Raw genomic sequence first — 18,488 nt, 5'->3', positions numbered from 1 at the left:
GGGGAAGTAAGGCCTCTTGCCCAAGTTCACAGAGTTAGTGAAGAGGGAAACTGGATCTAAATTAAGGCAGCATGCTGCAGACTATAAACGCTTAACCACGGTTTTATACTGCCCCCTGTAATCTGGGAATAATAATACCTCCCTCCCAGGATTGGGGCAGAAATTAAATGAGAGAAATGTATGCCAAGCACCTGGCATGCAGCGGGCCCTGGATAAACCTTGGTTCCCTTTGCTTCTGGCCAGAACCACTTCCTCATTCTCCTGGGACTCACCTCCTTAATCCCCCCTAGTCTTTGCAGAGGGGACCTGATCCATTGCCTGGTGTAGCGATCCAAGAATGAAGATACAGTGTCTATTTGAAAAGCCCTTTGGATTTAAATTGAACAATTCCCTCCCCCCATTTTTAATCTGCACGCTTTTAACGGCTCACTTCATGGACATTAATTTTAATGGGACGATTATTACCCTGTTTGGAAGCCTGCCCCTTGAAATGCTAGGCTCACAAGGTGGCGCTGGGTTGGGTCCCAGCCGCTTGGATGTTTTCTGTAGCAAAGGGAGTGCAGCCTTGGCCGTGGGGATGTGTCACTCAGCAGAGGGAAAAGAGAAGGGTGATGGGAAGTTGGAGGAAAGAGAAGACCTACCTGCCCCATACTCTGCATCTGACAGTCCCTAATCTGCTCTTAACTGGAGTTATTTGGCCCTATCCCCACCATTCACTAACTGGGGAACTTGGCCTTGAGATGAGACTTTTTGGAACCTCCACTTCCTTATCTGTAAAGTGGAACTAGTACCTACCTTACAAGAATTAAATAAGATCATACTGGTAAAGCCCTCAGTACAGTGTTCAGCCCATTGTTAAAATTTAATAAATGTTTTTAATATTTTAATAATGTTATTAATGTTTTAAAGTAGATCATGTAGTCGCTAAACAGTCTGCTTTGGAGAATGTTGGAGGCCCTGCACCCTCAATTATATATGATTTCGCTGTTGTGAATTGGCCGTTCTGTCACTGACATTAGTGTTGTCCAGAAAAAGCAAATTCTTTGGGATAGTAACATAACACCCTCCTCACACTCCAGTTAAATGAGTTTTTACTTTTAATGTTCAACTTAATAAATGCTTGTATAGTGCTTACTTTGTATACTGGGCACTGTTCTAAGTCCTTAGACATATTATCTCAGTTAACCCTCCTAACAACCTTATGTAATAGGACAGGTACTATTATTAGTCCGATATTATGGATGAACAAATGGAGGCAGAGTATTTAAAGAACTTATCCAAGGTCACATAGCTGTTTGGCCCCAGGGCTTGTGCTCATTAGCATTATGTCACCCCTGGGCGCTTGGGAAGAGGGAGAGAGGCTGTTACCTCTCTCCACATAAGAGACCACATAAACTGTGTCTCCCCAAAATTCCTATGTGGAAGCCCTAACCCCCAGGACTTCATAATGACTGTATTAGGAGACAAGGCCTTTAAAGAGGTAATTAAGGGGTGCCTGGGTGGCTCAGTCGTTAAGCGTCTGCCTTCGGCTCAGGTCATGATCCCAGGGTCCTGGGACCAAGCCCCCCATCAGGCTCCCTGCTCAGCAGGAAGCCTGCTTCTCCCTCCCCCACTCCCCCTGCTTGTGTTCCTGCTCTTGCTCTCTCTGTCAAATAAATAAATAAAAATCTTTAAAAAAATAAAATAAAGAGGTAATTAAGGTTACATTAGGTCATAAGGGTGGGGCCCTAATCCAGTATGACTGGTGGGCTCATGAAAAGAGGGAGAGACATCAGGCATGCAAGGAGGCAGCTTTTTGCAAGCGAAGAAGAGACACCTCAAGAGAAACCAACCCTGCCAACTCCTTGAGAGTTTTATTAACTGAGAAAATAAATTTCTGTTGTTTAAGCCACCCAGTGTTGTGGCACTTTGTTATGGCAGCAGATGAATAGAGAGGCAATGCAGGGGGAGAGAATGTCCTAAAAGGGAAGTTAGAAGCAGATACTTACCAGACATGGCCGTTTTGACTACTGGGTATGTGCTTTGTACCTTTTTCTGGATTTTTTTTTTTACTAGACTTTATTTATTTGAGAGAGAAAGGGATAGTGAGAGAGAGCATAAGCAGGGGAAAAGAGGGAGAAGCAGGCTCCCCGCTGAGCAGGGAGCCTGACATGGGGCTCAATCCCAGGACCCTGAGATCATGACCTGAGCCGAAGGCAGACGCTTAACCAGGCGTCCCTTTTTCTGCGTTCTTGAGAAGCACTGGGTTCTAGGACTGTTGACACATTCCCTTCTTCCTCTTCCCATGTCCTCTTGGAAACCTTTAAGGGAGGACAGATTTTAGAAATAGTTCATGAAATCCAGCTGGTACTTTTATTCAGAGAAAACTTTCCCTACCAGATGCAAGAATGTGAAGCCTCTCTCTCATAAAGAAATAAGACAGATTTTTCTCATCCGTGAAGGTTTCCTATAGTGTCCCATTGCTGAACAACTGGGCTTAGCACATAACAGGTGTTCAGTAAATATTCGATGAAAGAGAAATTTGAAAAATGAGTGAATGAATGAATGAATGGTAAGCATCCTGATTTGTCTTTCTCTCTTTCCAAACATACACAATATAGAATTATCATCAAGAACATACAAAAATTTCCTGCCCCAAATCATTCCCTTACCTCCTACAGAAATCAATACTCAAATGTTTTGAGCAGAAGGGGGAGGGATATTTTTTCTTTAATTAAAGCAATAATTACCTATCCTGGTGTTTGAGACTGAGTGAGACTTACCTTATGGTGTTTTAATTTGTGTGGCTTGGTGAAGTGGTAAATGAATGAACAGCTGCTGCCTCCTCCAAACAGCTGTGTTTCCTGAAGCCATGTATTAATGCCAGGGCTGGATTTGATGCCAGGAGTCGGTTTGGTGAACAACAGAGTTCTTGAATTGAAGTCAGAGTTATAGCAGAGTGGTTTGACACTCAGAACCAAAGAGATCGAGTTTGAACCCTAGCCCTACCATGCAATAGTTAGGTGCTTTGGGCGTATTTTTCACCTGAGCCTCCACTTTCCCATCTGTAAAATAGAAATAATGATCGTGGTGTCTACCTCATTGAGTTGCTGTGAGAATTAAAAGAGAATTATCAAGTGTTCAGCAAAGTGTTTGGCACTCAATAAGTATTAGTTATGGTCCCTGTTATTCTATTGGGATTATCAAGCATCCACTTAAGAAACATAACTGGGACCCTGACCCAAGCCCACTGGGGAAACAAGAGGATTCAGATTTCAGTTGAGTCCAATATTCAATTACATCACAGTAATTCCCAGGAAAGTTCCCTCCATTCAATAGACCCAGAGCAGGACAGCTCTCATCTCTCACGTTTATCTTTTTTCACCCTCTGATACCTGAAAAGATGGGGTAACCCCTTCTCCAGGGATCTCCTAATTATTCATTTGATACCTCTCCCTTAAGGATCTTTGTATTGTAAGTAAAGAGGGAACAGCAGACGAATGTCCACAGCAGGGGAGAAAAAAATTAACCAGCCCATAATTATAATCTCATCAATAGTTTAAGTGTAAAGGATAAACCTCTCTTAAATAAAACCTAATGCCTTGATTACTGGAGTCACAAGAGATAGGGTTGATTAAAGCCGCACTCCTGCTGTGAAAATTCAGACATATTGTCCTTTGCTCAGGCAATCATCACTTTATTGAAGGCAACTGAGCTTAGTTTAAACAAGTGAATCGCTAGACTTGAAATTATAGTGTTGAGAGGGTAAATGAGGGTAAATGCTGGAGAACAATTCGGCAAACCTGGAAGCGCTGAGCATGCACACGCCCTATGACCAGGTGATTCCATTTCCAGCTATTTCTAGATGAGTGCTTCTCAACCAGGAACAATTTTGCTCCCCAGGAGACATTTGGCACTGTCTGGAGACGTTTTTTGGTTATCAAAACTGAAGGGTGCTACGAGCATCTAATGGGTAGAGGCTAGGGATGCTGCTTACCATTCTATGATTCTCAGACAACAAATAATTATCTGTCCCCAAAGGTCAGTAGTGCCGAGTGTGAGAAACCCTGCCCTAGATATATCAGTTAGTATGCGTTTGGTACGAATAACAGAAAATCCAACTAGTAGGGTCTTAAATCACAAGGATTTTTATTATTTGCTTGACGACAAGTCCAGAGCAGGGGTTGGCAAACTATGGTATGTGGGACAGTCGGCCCACTGCCTGTTTCTGTAATAATTTTACTGAAACACAGTCATGCTCATTCATTTATGCATTATTTCTGGCTGCTTTTGTGCTACAACAGTAGAGTTAAATAGTTGCAGCAGAAATTGTATGGCCCACGAAGTTTAAAATATTACCATCTGGCCCTGTATAGAAAAAAGTGTGTCAACCCCTGATCCAGAGAAGGGCAAGCTCAGGGTTGGGTTTGTAGTGCAAATTTTCATTAAGAATCAGGCTATGCCTATGCTTCTGCTCCTCCATCCTTAGTATGTTGATTTTAGTCCTCAGGCTTATTTATCTCATGGCAACAAGATGGCTGCCACAGCTCCAGATATCACATGTGTCCTGGGGTGAATAGTGTCTTCACAAGTTCTCACAAGTTCATCTCCATCTGAAAGCTATGAATTTGACCTTAATGGAAGAGAGGGTCTTTGCAAATGTAAACAAGTTAAAATGAGGTCATATGGAATTGGAGGCGGGGAACTTAATCCAATGACTGGTTTTCTTATAAGATGGAAATTTGTACAGACATAGAGGGGAAATGGCTATATAAAGATGGAGGCAGAGACTGGAGTTATGCTGGCACAAACCAAGGAACACCAAGGAATGCTGGAAACCACCAGAAGCCAGGAGAGAAGCAAGAAAAGATTCCTCTCTAGAGCCTTTGGAGGCATAGCACACCGTCTCATGATCCAACACGGTCCCTTGAATTCCCACCACACTTCTACATTCCCAGAATTACCATTTAACACCTTCACCTACATTTTACTGGCCAGAATAACTTAGTCACATGGCCACACCTAGCTACATGGGATGCTGGGAAATGTAGTCTTTTAGCTAGGCAGCAATGTGCCTTGCTAATATATATGAGAGTTCTGTTACTAAAAGGAAAGGAAAGAACATATGGTAGCTGAAGGTCTCTTCCTCACCACTGTTGCCTTAGACCGGGGTTGGCAGACTATGGCCTGCAGGTCAAATTCAGCCTTCCATCTGTTTGTTTGTTTGTTTTTAGTAATTTTTTAAAAATATATATTTATTTATTTTAGAGAGAGAGTGCGCACAAGCTGAGGGGGTGGGAGGGCAGACGGAGAGAGAATCCTGAAGCAGACTCCCTGCTAAGAAAGGAGCCAGACTCAGGGCTTAATCCCAGGACACTGAGATCATGACCCGAGCCAAAATCAAGAGTCAGCCACTTAATCAACTGAGCCACCCAGGTGCCCCATCTGTTGTTGTTGTTGTTTTTTAATGAAATTTGTATTGAATAATTATAGATTCACATGCAATTATAGAAATAATACAGAGAGATCCCTTCTATACTTTGCCCAGTGTCCCCCAATAGTAATATATGGCAAAACTCTAGGATAATACCATAGCCAGGATGTTGACATTGATATAATCCGCCAAGCTTATTCAGATTTACCCACTTGTACTTGTGTTTGTATATGTGTGCCTGTGTTAGGTTCTGTACAATTTAATCACCTGTGTAGGTTCATGTATCCATCACTGCTGTAAAGATACTGAGTACATGGTATGGATGGACCATAATTGGTTAAATCATTCACTCATCAAAGAACATCCGGATTGTTTCCAGTTTGGGGCAGGAGAAATAAAACTGCTATGAACATTCATGTATCTTGTGTGAACATAAGTTTTAGTTTTTCTGGGATAAATGCCCAGGAATGCAATTATTGGGTCATATGATAGTTGTATGTCTACTTTTCTAAGAACCTACCAAACTGTTTCCGGAATGGCTGTGCCATTTTACATTCCCACCAGCAGTGGATGAGTGATGTCAGTTTCTCTGCATCCTCTCCAGCATTTGGTGTTGTCACTATTTTTTATCTTAGGCATTCTGATAGGTATGTAGTGATACCTCATTGTGGTTTAAATTTGCTTTTGCCTAATGGCAAATGATGTTGCCCATTTTTACATATGTTTATTTGCCATTTGTATGTCTTTTTTTGTAAATAAAGTTTTATTGGAAAACACTCATCCATTTATATATCGTCTGTGTCTGGTTTTACCTTCTAACAGGGGAATTGAGTACGTGTGACAGAAACTGTATGACTTGTGAATCTAGAATACTTATTATTTTGCCTTTACAGAAAAATTTTGCCAACTTTGCCTTTGACAAATTATGATTTATTCCTTGTGGCTGGGCACAAAATATTCAAGCAAAATCAGGACTTTATTGGCAAGGAAGGAGGAGGAAATGACGGTATCTTCTGTACTAGAGAAAGTCTCCCAGTGGTGCTCAAAGATGCTCATTGCTGCATTGTTTGAAATAAGCAAAATTTGGAAACAAAAATAAATATCCCACAAAAGGAGACTGGGTAAATGAAATGTGATATATTCATACTATGGAATGCTCAATATGCATGTATTTCAAAAATATAATGTTGAGTATCACTCTCAACACTTAGGAAATTCCAAGGGTTTTGGGAGCTGTGAGGCAGGAGCCATGGAGGAAAACCAAATATATATTAGAAATATATTTTGATCATCTGAATGACAAAATATACATTTTTCTTATAAATCACAATATCACAGTCATGGTGTTACAATTCTTTTTATACATTGTTGGATTTGATTTGCTAACATTTTGTTGAGGACTTTTTTCTCTATGTTCATGAGAGACATTAGTCTGTGGTTTTTCTTTTCTGGTGATGACTTTGGTTTTGGCGTTAGGGTAATGCTGCCTTCATAGAAAGAGTTAAAAAGAATTCCCTCTGCTTCTATCCTCTGAAATAGATTGGAGAGAATTGGTATAATTTATTCCTCAAAGGTATGGTAGAATTTACTAGTGAACCAAGTGCTTTCTGTTCTGAAAGTTTATTAATTATTTATTCAATTTCTTTCATAGGCACAGGCCTATTCAGATAATCTATTTCTTCTTGTGTGAGTTTTGGCAGATAGTACCTATCAAGGACTTGGTCCATCTCATATATTACCAAATTTGTGGGCATAGAGTTGTTCATAGTATTCCTTTAAATGTCCATGAGACCTGGGTGCCTGGGTGGCTCAGTCAGTTAGGTGTCTGCCTTGGCTCAGGTCATGATCACAGGGATCAAGCCCCACGTAGGGCTCCCTGCTCAGTGGGGAGCCTGCTTCTCCCTCTCCCCTCTTCTGGTACTCTCTTTCTTTCTCTCTCTTTCTCAAATAAATAAATAAAATCTTAAAAGAGGATTTCTCCTTTTAAAAAATAAAAAAAAAAATAAATGTCCATGAGATCTATAATGATATCCCCTCTTTCATTTTTCATATTAGTAATTTATATCCTCTCTTTTTTCTTAGTTTGTCTGGCTAGAGGCTTATCAATTTTATTGATCTTTCCAAAGCATCAGCTTTTGTTATCATTGATTTTGTCTGTTGATTCTGTTTTCAATTTCATTGATTTCCGTTCTAATTCTTATTATTTCTTTTCTTCTGCTTACTCTGAATTTAATTTGTTCTTCTTTTTCTAGTTTCCTAAGGTGGAAGCTTAGATTGTGGATTTATATCTTTCTTCCTTTCTAATATATGCTTTTAATGCTATTAATTTTCCTCTAAGCACTGTTTTCCCTGCATCCCACAAATTTTGATAAGTTGTGTTTTTATTTAGTTCAAAATATTTTAAAATTTTTTCTTGAGACTTCTTCATGTGTCATTTAGAAGTATGTTTAATCTTCATTATTTGGGGATTTTCCAATTATCTTTCTGATATTGATTTCATTTTAATTACACTTAATTTTAATTCCACTATAGTCTGAAAACAGACATTGTATGATTTCTATTCTTTAAAAATTTTAAAGGTGTGTTTTATGGCCCAGAGTGTGGTCTCTCTTGGTGTATGTTCCACGTGAGGTTAAGAAGGATGTGTATTCTGCTGTTGTTGGATGAAGTTGTCTATAAATGTCATTTACGTCCGGTTGATTGATGGTGTTGTTGAGTTCAGCTATCTCCTTACTGATTTTATGCCTGCTGGATCTGTCCATTTCTAATAGAGGGGTATTGAAGTCTCCAACTATGATAGTGGATTCATCTATTTCTCCTTACAATTCTATTGATTTTTGCCACATAGTTGAGGCTTTCAAATACAAGGCATATACAAGTTAAGGATTGTTACCATCTTGGAGAATTGATCCCTTTATCATTATGTAATGCCCTCTGTATCCCTGAAACCTTTTTTGGCACTGAAGTCTGCTCTGTCTGAAATACTCCTGCTATATAATGGTGCTAACATGGTACATTTTTCTCCATTTATGTTTGGAGAAAAAGATTTACTTTTAACCTAAATGTGTTTCTTTATTTAAAGTGGGCTTCTTATAGATAAGCTATCATTGGGTCTTGTTTTTTTAATCCACTCTGACAATTTGTCTTTTTTTTTTTTAAGATTTCATTTATTTATTTATTTGACAGAGAGAAAGCACAAGCAGGGAGAGCGGCAGGCAGAGGGAGAGGGAGAAGCAGGCTCCCTGCTGAGCAGAGAGCCTGATGTGGGGCTCGATCCCAGGACCCTGGGATCATTACCTGAGCCAAAGGCAGACGCTTAACCAACTGAGCCACCCAGGTGCCCCAGTTTCTGTCTTTTAATTGGTACATTTGGACCATTAATGTTCAAAGCAATTATTGATATAGTTGGATTAAGAGCTACTGTATTTGTTACTAGTTTCTATTGGTTGCCCTTGTTCTTTGTTCCTAGTTTTGTCTTTCACTCTTTCTGCCTTTTGTGGTTTTCACTAGTTGATTTGTATGTTTCCATTTTATCTCTTTTCTTAGTATATCAGTTAGTTACACTTATTTAAAACCTTTTTTTAGGGGCGCCTGGGTGGCTTAGTCGTTAAGCATCTGCCTTCGGCTCAGGTCATGATCCCAGGGTCCTGGGATTGAGCCCCACATCGGGCTCCCTGCTCCGCGGGAAGCCTGCTTCTCCCTTTCCCACCCCCACCCTGCTTGTGTTCCCTCTCTTGCTGTCTCTCTCTCTGTCAAAATAAATAAATAAAATCTTTAAAAAAAATAAAAATAAAATGAAACCTTTTTTTAGTGCTTACCTTAGAGTTTTCAGTATACATTTGCAACTTCCCAAGCCCACTTTCAAATAACTGTATACACTTCATGGGTGGTATGGGTACCTGATAATAACAAACTAACCCTAATTCCTCCCTCCCATCATTGCTGTCATTCATTTCACTTATATATAAGCATACATAGGCGTATATACAAGATATATACATAAGCATACATAATTGGACACAATGTTGCTGTTAACATTTTGAACAAACTGTTTTCTCTTAGATCAATTAAGGATAAGAAAGGGGCACCCAGGTGGCTCAGTCAGTTAAGCGTCTGACTCTTGGTTTTGCCTCAGGTCATGGTCTTGGGGTCATGGGATTGAGCCCCACATTGGGCTCCACACTCAGCATGGAGTCTGCTTGTCCCTCTCCCTCCCCCTCTGCCACTCCCCCACATGCTCTCTCTCTCTCTCTCGGACTGAGACATATAAAAAAAAAAAAAAAAAAGAATAAGAAAAATAGAAGTTTTTATTTTACCTTCACTTACTCCTTCTTTGATGTGCTTCCTTTTTTCTCAGTTTCTGACCTGTATCATTTTCCTTCTCTCTAAAGAACTTTTAACATTTCTTGAAATGCAAGTTTACTGGCACAAAATCTCATAAGTTTTGTTTGCCTGAGAAAGTCTTTATTTCTCCCTCACTTTGGAAGGATAATTTTGTAGGGTACAGAATTCTAGGTTGACAGATTTTTTTCTCCCAATACACTCCATATTCCACTCTGCTTCCTTCTTGTTTGCATGGCTTCTGAGAAGTCAGATGTAATTTTTATCTATGATACTCATAAGGTACTTTCCCTTCCTCTGGCTTTTTTCAGGATTTTTCTTTCTTTTTTTTTCTTTTCTGTAGTTTGACAGTGATACCTCTAGGGATAGATTTGGGGGTATTTTTTCCTGCTTAGAATTCTCTGAGCTTCTGGGATCTGTGATTTGGTGCCGGACGTTAATTTGGGGGACCATTCTTAGGGATCATTGTTTCAAATATTTCTTCTGTTCCTTAGTCTTTTGATTCCTCCTGGGGTTCCCGTTATGCATATGTTACACATTTTGCAGTTGTCCCACAGTATTTGGATATTCTCTTCTGTGCTTTTCCAGTCTCTGTTTTCTTTCCTTTTACATTTTGGGGGTTTCTGTTGAGATATCCCCAATCTCAGAGGTTCTTTCCTTAGCTGTGCCCAGTCTACTAATAAGCCCATCAAAGACATTTTTCATATCTGTTACAGTTTTTGAGCTCTAGCTTTTCTCTTTGGTTCTTTCTTAGGAGTTTCATCTCTCTGCTTACATTGCCCATCTGTTCTTGCATGCTGTCCACTTTATGCATGAGAGCTTTTTAGCATATTCATCATTGTTTTAAATGCCTGGTCAGATGATTCCAACATATCTGCTGTATCTGGTTCTGATGCTTGTTCCATCTCTTCAAATTGTGTGTGTGTGTGTGTGTGTGTGTGTGTTTTCCAATTAGTATGCTTTATAATTTCTTCTTGATAGATTGACATACCGTATCAGGTTAAAGATCTGTTGTAAAAAATCTTTAGTAATATGGTGTGAGGTGTGGGGAAGTAGAAGCATTCCATAGTCCTATGATTGGGTCTGTCTTTAGGTGAGCCTGTACCTCTCTAATGTGAATTTCATGTGGTTCTCAGTTTTTTTTCTCTCCCCTTAGGTGGGACAGGATGGCTGAGATGGATTAGAATTCCTTCTCCCATGTGGAAGGCTGAAGCTAATTGGATCTGAGTATTTCCCTTCCCCCAGATCAGTCAGGCTCTGATAATACTAAGGCAGGTCAGACTCTGGTTAACTAGTTTCTCCTGAGGGCAAGTCTTGTTAAGAAGAACAGAGTGCTCTAGTGTATTTCAAAATGGCTCTTGGGCGCCTGGGTGGCTCAGTCGTTAAGCGTTGGCCTCCGGCTCAGGTTATGATCCCAGAGTCCTGGGATCGAGTCCCTTTAGCGGGAAGCCTGCTTCTCCCTCTCCAACTCCCCCTGCTTGTGTTCCCTCTCTCGCTGTGTCTCTCTCTGTCAAATAAATAAAATTAAAAAAAAAACTGGCTCTTTTCTCCTCTCCCTGCTGGAAAAGAAGACTCCCCTCCCCCATATTTATTGTGAGAATTTGATCAAGCTCCTGGAGGAAAAACTTCAAAAAGTGTTGGCCCCCTCTGTGACGAGGTCCCTCTGGAGCTTTTAACTCTCGGACTTGTCTGCCTCGAGCCTCCAGCAATTTGTCAATTCCTACCCTGGCATTGGTTTCCACTTGTGAGTCAGCTTTGGTAAGCTGAGACTCCCTGTATGCACCTGTTTCCACTCTTGGGGGCAGTGCTTTCCTCTGTGTCCTCACCTCTGCTACAGATCCAAGAAGAGTTGATGATTCTTCTGCTCAGTTTTTTACTTGTTGTTAGGACAGAGTGGAGCCTGCCAAGCTCCTTACAGGCAGAAGTGAAAGTCAACCTAAAAAGCGTAAGTAATACAAAACCTAACTCGGTCTGGAGAAGAAGGAAAGGAAGGTTTCTTGGAGCAAGTGTCCTTTCAAACGAAACCTGGCAGGAGTTAGGCAGCTTTGGGCAAGAGGGGATGAAAATTTCTGGCAAGAGAGAGCACCATGGAGGGGGAAGCTGAAGAGTTTGAGGTGATTAGAGTTTAGAGATTGAAGGAGGAAAGTGTCTGGAGATCAGACTGCAGAGGTAGGCTAGAGTCAGATTGCAATCTGAAGGTTTTACATGGCATTGACCTTGGAGAAATCTTGTGAAGATAGACATTAAGATTCACAACAATGACACATCTCCAAAGAACTCAGGCACATTACAGACATTCCTGACTTCATCCCCACGACAGCTCCTGAGATGTCCATCTGCAAAGTGCTTTGAGGAAATCCTAAGTGGCTTAGGGCACTTTGCTGCTAAGTGCCCATATAAATCGTAACTTATTGGCTCAAATGTTTGATTTCCTATTTTTCTTTCCATTTGTGTGTCACCTGTAATTAGAGTTCCAAAGTGCTCAGAGTGATTTTTCTATTAAAACAAAAAGGAGAGGAAACTCTTTAGCAGATTGGACAAGGCAACTCCTCCTATCTCCCGTATGAGCGCTTGGGTTGAGATTTATGAGACTTAAAATGACATCTCTCACGTCCTTCTTATAGGAGTGAATTTATCTTTATTTTTCTCTCTACTACTCCGTGCCTGTGTGTGTGTGTGTGCACGTGCACGTGTGTAGTTGTGCATATATGTATTACTTATAGCCTCATCAGTAACAGATATTTATTGAGCGTCTACTATGTGTTGTCACAAACCTCAGAAACACCTTCTGCCCTCTCTTAGCTCCATCATTCATGGATCCATTTGTTTATTCATTCATTCAGTCAGTCAGTCAATGAACCAACAATTACTAGCACATTCTAAGAACCAGGCTCTGTGCTAGGGGCTGAAAACACAGCCCCTAGCCCCTGTGAAAATGCTAGACATGGTTCCCTCTGTCAGGGAGCCTACATTCTAATGGGAGAGACACACAAGCATATAATCAAACAATTTACCCATTAAGGAAGGGTCAATTTCAGAGCTAGAGAAAATTGTGTGTGGATGTGTTACTTAGACGAGGCACTTAGGGAGGTCACAATTAAGCTAAGAGCTGAAGGGTAAAGGGGGTCAGCTTCATTGGGGAGTGATGTGGCAAGAGTATTTGGGAAGACAGAGTATGTGCAAAGACCCTGGGGGTAGAAAATGTTTACCTTCTTCAGACCACAGACAGGTTTGAATGGGAAGGTGCAAGATACACAGCAAACCCTCATGCACTGCTAGCTGGGATGTAAAGTGGTGCAGCCACTTTGGAAAAAACCATATGGCAGTTTCTCAAATGATTAAACATGATTTTAAATGACTTAACCCAACAAGGGCTCCTGGCTGGCTCAGTCAGAGGAGTATACGACTCTTGATTGGAGTCATGAATTTGAGCCCCAGATTGGGTGTAGAGATTTCTTAAAAAGAATAAATATATTAAAACTTAAAAAATAAAAATAAATGGCTTAACCCAACAGTTCAAGTGTATAACCCAGAGAAATGAAAACATGTGTCTGCACAAAAACCTGTAATGAGTGTTCACAGCAGCATATTCACAATCACCAAAGGGTGGAAACAGTCCAAATGTCCATCAATGGATGAATGGATAAACAAAATGTGGTCTATACATGCAATGAAATATTATTCCACTATAAAAAGGAACAGAGTGCTAATAGATGCTACAACATGGATGAACATCCAAAACATGATGCTGAGTGAAAGAAGCCAGTCACAAAGGACCTCATATCATATGAGCCCATTTATATGAAATGTCCAGAATAGAGAAATCGATACAGAAAATGGAATTATGCTTATCTAGGAAAGGATTAGGGATGATGGTCAAAGCAAGTGGGGTTTCTCTCTGGGATGGTGAAAATGTTATAAAATACAGTAATGGGGGCACCTGGCTGGCTCGGTTGGAAGAGCATGTGACTCTTGATCTCTGGGTTGTGAGTTTGAGCCCCACGTTGGGTGTAGAGGTGACTTAAAAATAAAAATCTTAAAAAAATACAATGTAGTGATGGTTATAAACACCTGTGAATATTCTAAAAGCCATTGAATTGTACATGTCAAATGGGTAAATGTATAGTATGTGAATAGTATCTCAATAAAGCTGTTTTCAAAAATGATCTTGTTATTTCAAGAACATGGAGGCACCTCAAGGTTTTTTAAATGGGGTGTCCTGATTTGATTCACTTTTACAGAAGTCCTCTGGTAGCTGTGTGATTCGTTGCCGGGAGCAAGAATGGAAGTGGGGAGACCAGTTAGGAGTAACTGCAGTGGTCCAGGTGCAATGTCATTGCCTTGGACTTGGGGCTGCCAGATGTAGTGAATAAAAATGCAGTCACCTAGTTAAATTCTAATTTCAGATAAGCAAAGGATTATTTTTAATATAAGTATGCCCCCCAAAATATTGCACAGGACATATTCATAATAAAAAGTTATTCTTTGCTTATCTCAAATTCAGATTTTGCACAGGCATACTTAGAAAAAAAATTCATTGTCTCTCTGATATTTCCATTTAACTGGGCATCCTGTATTTTATCTGATGTCTCTTACTTGGACTAGGATGGTGGGGGAGATGGAGAGAAGCAGATGGACTGAAGATATATTGTGGAGGTAGACTTGTCAGGATTTGTGGATGTGAAATCCGGGTTCCTGGCTAAAGCATCCAGGCAGTGGTGTAGTTTGCTGAGATAGGAAAAACTTGGTTGGAGTTGCAAAGAGACAAGTTGGGAGAAATTATTTGGAATTTAAAAAAATGTTAGGGAGGTGCCTGGCTGGCTCAGTTGGAAGAGTATGTGACTCTTGATCTCGGGGTTATGAGTTCAAGCCCCACACTGGGTGTAGAGAGTACTTAAATAAATAAAACTTACAAAAAATAGGGGCAGCTGGGTGGCTTAGTTAAGCATCTGACTCTTGATTTCGGCTTAGGTAATGATCTTAGGGTCATGGGATCAAGCCCCACATTGGGATCTACAATCAGCACGGAGTCCGCTGGAGATTTTCTCCCTCTCTCTCTGCCCCTCACCCCACTTGCACACATACTCTCTCTCTAAATAAAATCTCAAAAAAAATATAATAACATAAGGGAACTTCTTGGAGGAGTCAGGGTCAAAGTCAAGCTAAGAACAATAATATCTTGGGGCCCCTGACTGGTTCAGTCGGTGGAGCATGTGACTCTTAGTCTCGAGGTTGTGGGTTCAAGCTCCATGTTGGGTATAGAGATTACTTACAAATAAAATATTAAAAAAAAGAAGAAGAATATCTCTATGTGCACCCAGAGAATGGCGGCTCCAGGAAAAACTCGTGCTTCTCATTGCGTGTTGCTTTTTAAACGGACAGGCGAGGAAATCGGCTCTTGGAGTCTCAGAGTCTGAGCGGGAGTGAGAACACCCATCCTGTGGACCAACATGAAATAAAAGGGACCCAAGGACAGAAGCTGCTTCTTCTCTGAGAGAAGGTAAAGTTTCAAAGGGAGGGGCTTTGGAACCAGGCTGGGGAGATTAAAGGGGCAGATTGGAGGGGGCTTCAATAAAAGCAGGAGGAGATTGAGATGTGAGAGAGGGAGAGATGGGGAGTGGTGTCCATATGGGACAACTTTCTTTTGAACGACTAAGTCTGTAGTTGACAGCTGACATTGAATCCTGTCTGTGCAGCATTTTTTATTTTATTAAAAAAAAAAAAGGTTTTTTAAAAGATTTTATTCATTTATCCGACAGAGGGAGATCGAGAGAGCACAAGCAGGCGGAAGCAGCAGAGGATGAGGGAGGAGCAGACTCCTCGCTGAGCAGGGAGCCCAATGTGGGGCTCAATCCCAGGACCCTGGGATCACGATGCGAGCCAAAGGCAGATGCTTAGTAGCATTTTTTTAGAAAAGAAATTACTGATGGGGGAATTCTCAAGAACAAGCAAATTGTTTCTTGCTACAGATAGCTTTTCTTTTTTTAAAGACCAAGGTTTTATTTTCCCCCCACAGATTTTTATATTTTACCGATTATGAAGGCATAAAATAACAGTAAAGGGCAATAATACCCAGAGTGATACATCAGGGTCATGTTGATATTCAAAATGGCTACATATCATTCTGATGTTTTTGTTGATGTGTCTAAACAATGTACTTTAAAATCATAATCATTTCCTTGTATTACTTTTGATGTTAATCTCCTGGTGTTCCTCACACATTAATGATCCCAAACGAGGTATGATTCTCCCATCCCATTCACAAGAGCTCAGGAGGTATCTTAATGTAAGCTGAAGGAAGTTTTGCTACCTCATGGATTGTTCAAGAATGAACTACTGCTGGGTTTGAGGCCTACCGAATGCAAGTTACACTTTTAACAAAAATCTGTAGTCTTTAAAAAGGTGGAATTTGTTGCTAATAATTAAAAATCAAGATATTTATTTTCAGATGATCTGGATTGAGATGCAGCAGGTGGGTGGAGCAGAGTATTGTCTAGATGGTCATCCACCCTCCAGCCTGGGATAGTATACACCTGGCTCATGTGCCTCATTTTTTTTTTTAAGATTTTATTATTTATTTGACAGAGAAGGAGAGAGAGAGCACACGAGCAGAGGGAGAGGGAGAAGCAGACTCCCTACGGAGCAGGGAGCCTGATGCAGGACTCGATTCCAGGACCCTGGGATCATGACCTGAGCCAAAGGCAGACGCTTAACGACTGAGCCACCCAGGCGCCCCTCATGTGCCTCATTTTGTTTCCTGAGTCACCTATAGGTGACTTTTTTTGAGTCTGTGGTCACTGAAGGCTTTCTGCAGTAGGCTGAATGATGGCCCCCAAAGATAGCCAGATCCTAATCCCTGAAACCTGTGAATGTTACTTTAAATGGTGAAAAAGCTTTTGCAGATGTGTCTGAATTAAGGCTCTTGAGGAGAGGATCCTGGGTTATCCAGGTGTGACTTATGTAACCACAGGTTTCCTTATAAGAGGGAAGCAGAGGCCGACTTGAACCCAGGGATGGAAGGTAGTCAGTGACTGAAGTAAAATTCTATGCTGCTGGCTTGGAACGTGAAGGCTAGAACCACACGCCCGGGAACACAGCTCTATGAACCTGGAAAAAGCAGCGACGCAGTCTCTTCTGGAGGAAACACAATTCTGCCGACTCCTTGGTTTCTGCACAGCGAAACTGCTTTTGGACTGCTGGCCTCTAGAACTGTAAGAGAATAATTGTGTGTTGTTTTTAAGCCCCTTGTCACGGCAGCCTTAGGAACTTGGTACATCTTCTTGTACCTGAGAACAAACTAATAATCTCTGCTTTTGTCCCCGGCCCTCTCTACTTTTCTGAGACTTACCTGACCCTGAGGTAAGGAAGTCCTTGCACCTTGGTAGTCTAGTGACTAGCCTGAGGAGGGCAAATGAGACAGGAGGTACTTAGGGGAAGATGGTGGCCATCTTCCAGCATCCTGGGCTCTGGCAGACCTGAACTTGGGTTTTGAGGGAGATACACAACACATCCCACAGTGGGCAGTAGAAAACTCTGATGGCATGGGTTACCTGAAGGCTGAATTTCCAGAGTCTCCCTCCTGTGATAGCCTTGTAGATGTTTTAGTTTGTCCCAGTATTTCTCCCTGCCTCTTCTCTTTTGGGGAACTTTGCCTCCCCATTTTCATGTAGTCCTGGAAACTGAGCCCATTATAAGCCCCCACTCTTCAAGGAACCAGGCCATCCTGATGATTCTCTGGGGGTACTGGTTCTCAAACTAAATTGTGCATCAGAAGCATCTAGAGGGATTGTTAAAACACACATTGTTGGGGTTGCAGCCCCAGAGTTTGACTCCGTGGTCTGGGCTGAGGATTTGCGTTCCTAACAGGTTCCCAGGTGATGCTGGTCAGGGGGCCACACTGAGAAGCTCTGCTCTGGGAATTTGAGCCTTAGAAGATGGAAGACAGGTGGTGACGTCACCTAAAACATGGCTCATGACTTCCTGTAATGAAATCCCTGGATCTGATCTGATTCTGGGCATTCTGAGGATCTGGTTATCTTTCGTTTTAACTTTGTGACCCATTCTGAGTTCAATTGCTTCTTGCTTAAACTAGCAAGACTTGTAACCAAAGAATTTTAATGGCTTGAATTTGCAAGGAACACATGATACAGAATAAAGGTAGGTCTCGTGGAACACCAGACTTATGGAGCACATTTTGGATGTAATCTCTGCAGGCCAAGACTTATTAGTATGGATCCTAGCCAGCATTTACTGAATGCCTACTGTGTGCCTTACAGGCGCTAGCTTTATAAACCTCTATCAGCCTTACAGTCACTCTGAAGGGAAGGTATTTTCTTTAAATTTTTTTATTATGTTAATCACCATACATTACATCATTAGTTCTTGATGTAGTGTTCCATGATTCATTGTTTGTGCATAACACCCAGTGCTCCACGCAGAACGTGCCCTCTTCAATACCCATCACCAGGCTAACCCATCCCCCCACCCCCCTCTCCTCTAGAACCCTCAGTTTGTTTTTCAGAGTCCATCGTCTCTCATGGTTCGTCGCCCCCCTCCGATTTTCCCCCCTTCATTCTTCCCCTCCTGCTATCTTTTTTTTTTTTAACATATATTGCATTATTTGTTTCAGAGGTACAGATCTGTGATTCAACAGTCTTGCACAATTCACAGCGCTCACCATAGCACATACCCTCCCCAATGTCTATCACCCAGCCACCCCATCCCTCCCACCCCC

The sequence above is a fragment of the Callorhinus ursinus genome, unplaced genomic scaffold (genome assembly GCF_003265705.2).
Source record: "Callorhinus ursinus isolate GAN/ISIS: 27379988/994484 unplaced genomic scaffold, GSC_fseal_2.0 scaffold41, whole genome shotgun sequence".
Classification (NCBI taxonomy): Eukaryota; Metazoa; Chordata; class Mammalia; order Carnivora; family Otariidae; genus Callorhinus; species Callorhinus ursinus.
Note: the sequence above shows the minus strand (reverse complement) of the source record.